The 5,509-nt window shown below is 40.3% G+C and overlaps 1 long non-coding RNA gene across 1 annotated transcript; it reads right to left on the bottom strand.

Moving 5' to 3' along the window:
• Positions 1-290: 290 nt before the first annotated feature.
• LOC106534765 (uncharacterized) lies at positions 291-5,301 on the bottom strand. The gene is made up of 3 exons (XR_001312380.1): positions 5,280-5,301; positions 5,030-5,092; positions 291-880 (listed from the first exon to the last, which is right to left on the bottom strand). It is a non-coding gene; the product is annotated as an uncharacterized LOC106534765 (long non-coding RNA).
• Between the last annotated feature and the right edge of the window lie 208 nt (positions 5,302-5,509).

Genomic DNA, 5,509 nt, shown 5'->3' with positions numbered 1-5,509 from the left:
TACCTACCTACCTACCTACCTACCTACCTACCTACCTACCTACCTACCTACCTACCTACCTACCTACCTACCTACCTACCTACCTATCCAAAAATGACTTTTTGAAATTTTCATTAAATTCTGTTGCTAACATTCTTGTTATAAAAAAGAGATGTTTGGGTCTGTATGTTGTAGAAAAGTGAAATAAATCCTATGGGTTTCACAAACACTCTTCTAGAGTTATTTTTTTAAAACGATGAATGACTCTTTTTTATAAAGTAAACTGTTTCTGTTGTTTTCCCCTTGTTATTGTTGTCATATTACAGAAAGCAATCATTTAATACACCTCTACCATCGATCTTTTGTAGGCATGAGGGTCATCCGGGAGCATCTGGAGAAGGAGAGGCACTTAAATTATTATTTTTCCATCAGATAGAAGAGGGCTTGACCCAAACGAATGAATAGATTGTCATTTTACGCAACTATTGAAACTCATATTGTATCAACAGGCAACAATGCCCCCAAATGGATGTTTATTTATGTCAGAACAGCTTTACAAGGATCCGCAAACAGCTGCTTCAAACATTTGGTCTATTTTCCCAGTCACTTGCAAATAAACTTAAATTGAGTATAATGTGAGGAAAATGTGAGCACATTCTGCCCCATTAGTTTAGCCCATTTACAACAAAAGGACCTTGGTATGACTCATACTGGCATTAAAATAATGGTCAGTCAATCACAAGAACAGACTGTGCAAATGGCTGCTGCGGGAAACATTCAAACTGAAAATGCACTTATTATATCTAATAATGAATGACAGATCTGGCAGTAAATGGTGCCAGCAGGCTTTAAAATAGATGTTCAGAGAGCCCACTAGTGGTCCAGCGAGGACTTTGACAACCTGTAATCAAGATGGAGCGCTGTCATTATACAGTAAATCATGAAATGAATGAAATAACTGCAACAAATGTGTAAAAAATTTTWAAAAGAATAGATGGATGGGAAGGATTGTTTCCAGATGTGTAAAAAATTAAGACAAATGAGAATGAGAAGAAGAGAAAGAGGAAATGGTTATGTGCATGTGCTACAGTGGTTATTGGTCAACCTTGAGCTGGCTGATGAAGGACAAACTATTGACAGTGGCAGCACTCTGCCTGCAGGCAGGCAGAAAGGGGAACACACACACACACACACGCCGACACAAAAATGGGCCTCTGCATTAATTAAATTCACCGGTGTCAAAGCTCTGATCACAAACGCAAATCCCTCTCCTCCCTCCTTGTCACTCATGTTCCCGTCTGTCTCAGGTACACGAAGGACAGCTCTGAGCAGCGACAACTAAAGTCAAACTGGAACACCTCTCTCCCTCTCTCTCTGACCACTGTGTTTTATTACACACACAAGCAGAATTTCATTGAGTCACGCACAAACACGCTCGGAGACATGTGATTCCAGATAGCTATTGATCTGTTAGGTGGCCGATGGGACAGTAATCAACTTCCTGTGGAACAAATGGCGGTCTGAAGAGAAAGGAGTTTTCTCTGCATGTCTGTGGCTCCATTCTCTCTCTGATGGGTTTTAAAGATTTTGTGGCCTCACTTGTGTCGTCACTTTTTAGAGCAGGGGTGCCAACAAGTTCCATTTTATCCTCTTAAGGCCCAAACATTTGCCCCAGCTGCTTAGAATTAGTAAAACCTAACAATAAAGGGTTTTGAATTATTAGGAGTTGAAAAAATAAACATGTATTTTATTTAATTTTTTTAAAAATCATAAATCTAGTCACCTTAAATAAGAACAACCGGTCTAGCACCAATGTCCTCAACATTAGTATGCAGGGTCTCAGGAGGTTTTTATCCACAATGTGTTTTTATAAAAAATAAATTTAGGAGAGGACAAGCTTCAACAAGTTGAGGCAGTGCTTTTCTCAATAAGAAATATCATCTTAACCAATCTCCCATTCATCTATCCATCTCTTATCTTTTTCTTCCTTTCAGGGTCACAGGAGTCATTGGTGCTCATATCCAGCAGTCACTGTGCGAGGGGCGGGGTACTCCCAACGTTCACGTTTTTGGTTCTTGAGATGAAACAGGAATATACGTACAGGGTGGATCAGAAAAAAATGATACTCTCAGAAAAATCYCCATAAAATTAACAAAGGTAATACTTTTGAAAATGTGGGCGTAACCTTTGGCAGAGGCAATCATTCTGCTTCGAATGACACCAACATCTTAGTTAARGCTRCACGCTCCAGTGAGCAGGGCCAGTTGGAAATTCACAAAATTCATGTCCTTTGCTCAAGGAAATGTGAGGGTTAAAARACGAACTGTCACATAAAATTATGGTGTTTTACGTGCATGCCAAGGCGTTTTTAAAATAATTAACCCTTTCAAGTCCTAACATTGAAACAAAAACATCTCATTTTAGTGTGGATCATAACCAAGGGTTAACAAACACGTGAAGTGGCCGTGGACAAGTCAATCCAGCCAACTAACATTACATGTAATGTACTGTACATGTACATTATGTATTCAGTGGGTATTACATGTAATTATTCCATTACCTGGTACAAGATAATGGGATCGTGTGGTCATTTTCTTTCATTAAAACAACATTTTAATTTGATGTGACAGATCGTATTTTAACCCTCACATTACCTTGCGCAAAGGACATGAATTTTGTGAATTTCCAACTGTCCCTACTCACTGGAGCGTGAAGCGTTAACTAAGATTTTGGTGTCATTCGAAGCAGAATGATCCCCTCTACCAAAGGTTACGCCCACATTTTCAAAATTATTATCTTTGTTAATTTTATGGTGATTTTTCTGAGATAATCTTTTTTTTTTCTGATACAGCCTGTACATGGAAAACCCATACACACATGGAGAGAATACAGAATGTCCCATTATAAATAATATTCTGAAAGCATCACTGTTTTGGAGGTAGATGCAGTCCAAAAAAAAAAAAAAAAGACAACAAAATACATTTTAGTGAAAGTTACTAACAAAGATTTTGTTTCAAATGAGTGACTGTATAACCCCTCATGACAGTAAACATTTAGTTCAGTGCTGCTTTAATGAGGGTTGTTCCTGCTCCAGCCTATTTTGTTCTGTCTGTCAAGTTAAGATTTATTTTTGTTTGGATTTTCACACACGGCACCTGCAGAACTTTAACCTGCCTGTTTCCATACAAATCTGGACAGAGACTTGTTTGGTCTCTGTTTTTCCTTATCCTCCTCATACTCTGGAGCACGCTGACAAGAAAAAAAGTTTATAGTTTTAAATGGATAAGAAGTCGGCACCCTGTAAGCTCTKATAGTTACTGGATCAAGTTTGGAGCTACGTTTATTTGTGAAGTAACTTATTATTGATATTATGCATTTTATAAAGGGGAAGGGTTATTATGCAAAATTGACTTTTCTGAGGTTTATATCATGTTCTAATGTCATTCCCTCATCCAAAACATACCCAGTCCTGCATGACTCAATTATGCTTGTTTGAGAAATCCTTGAATCTCCTGTGGTACCTATGTGGCGCTACCTAAACACTTGCTGGTACAAAGCACCGCTTATTTGTACAAGCTCCTCCGTGGAGCTCAGTTTGCAGCCAACTCTCAAAATTATCCTTAACTACATACCCGTGGTTTTAACATGATTTGAATAAACTGCAGATGACTGTTGAACTGCTTGTCCCACCTTTTTGTTCTAAACAATTTAGCCCCTCAGATCTTTACCATTTTATTTACACATTAGTATCAGATTTTGACTACACAGAAGTACTGAAAACATTGCGCAGGAGATGCTGTAAAGGTTCCCACAGAGAATAGGAGCCATAAAGTTTAAATTTAAAGCACATATTCGAGATGTTCTCACAGTCTTTTCATCATTAGGCTGAAAGTATGTCTGCAGGCTGCAGCAGACTGACTGCACATAGTACTCCCTCATCCTGAACGTTCCAGGATGAAGGGTCACGTTGGCTCCGTGTACAACAAGTCAGCCACTTACATGGATGACCTGACGTGCTGAAGGGATCATTAAACCCTCTGAAAGTGACCAGAGGATCGTGAAATGAAACGGTTAGCGCTGACCTTGCGTTTCCTCRTTTTAACTGCGCCGGGAACCACTTCTCTTTGTTTCGCTCGTCATCGTCTTCCGGTTCCCCCCTCCCCACCCCCCCACTGGATCACCATTTAAGTAATGGAGCTGCTGGAGTTGGAGTGTKAATGTGGCAGAGAAGCAGAAGGAGAACATGGGCTCTACATGCCCCCGGCAGCTCCCCTTGAATCTAAAAAAGAGCCCATCAATCTTTGTGTTCAGGGTCCTGAAACATGGGGACCAAAGTTACAGTAGGTGTGTGTGTGCAGGTGTGTGTATGTGTGTGTGTGAATGAGAGTGAACCTCTGTTAAAGATAATGGGGTAAAATGCAGAGGAAGCGTCTTCTTTCATTTTCTGCTTCCATCCTTTACTTATGCTTCATATTTGACATTTTCTTCACATTTTCCGCAGAAAAAAAGCCTGTGATTTCTCACTCTGTGACAGATGTGTTTCGGTTAATACTTCGCCCTGGGCAGCACCTCGACATAAATCTTGAGATATTCCTGTTGGACGCGCCACAGCCAGCGAAGGTTTAAAACTTGGAAAAGTAAATAAGTAGGAATATGTTTCCTCAACTGAACTCTGAGCGAGAAAACCAAAGCTGGACAAAAATCTTAATCGAATTAATTTTGCCTGGCTCTCTCCTGCTTCACAAGCCYTTTTAATCCACTTATGTTTTTTTTATACCCCTCAGTTACAAAAAAACACCACTCACAAGTTGTTTTCAACTTGTCAAGCATCATTAACCCCCAAACAACGCACATAATCTAAAACTAAACCAACAAAAAAAATGCATGCCTTGTATCAGAATCGGCTACCCTCTAGTGATAGTACAGAAAATAAACTTGGCTCAGAGAGTTTGCAGCAGCACACACACACACATTTAATATAAATATAGCACATGCACAAATTGTGTAAATCCAACGCGTACACACGTCAACGTGACAAATACACACTCACAGTTTTATGCGGAGCGTTTGAAGCATTGGAAAGGATTTACCTTCAGGATTTATCACAAGAGCCCTGTAATAAGACAGAGACAGAGAAGAAAATAACAAATAGTAAACCGTAAGTAGCACTGAGCTCCAGGCTCCGCGCCGCTCTGTGAGTGGAGTAAACCAAATTATAATTTCAAATATTGCTTCTATACCCACCCCCTCCCACACACACATACACACACACACACGCACACACACACACACACACACACCTCGCTCTGGTGTTCTCAAAGTTTATCCCTCCTGCTCTCCTCCAGTCTCCGCTCTCCAACCTGGGTAGATCTCTGTGCCGGGGAGTTCTCACAAGATGACATCTGTGGGCTGGGAAAGTTGAAGAAACATTTACAGAGGTGTGCGAAAGTTTGAACACTTCCCCAAAGGAAGAGGGGGGACGGTGTGTGTATGTGTGTGTGTGTGTGTGTGTGTGTGTGTGTGTGTGTGT

The sequence above is a fragment of the Austrofundulus limnaeus genome, unplaced genomic scaffold, assembly GCF_001266775.1.
Source record: "Austrofundulus limnaeus strain Quisiro unplaced genomic scaffold, Austrofundulus_limnaeus-1.0 Scaffold6, whole genome shotgun sequence".
In the NCBI taxonomy this organism is placed as follows: Eukaryota; Metazoa; Chordata; class Actinopteri; order Cyprinodontiformes; family Rivulidae; genus Austrofundulus; species Austrofundulus limnaeus.
This window is presented reverse-complemented; position numbering and strand designations above follow the sequence as displayed.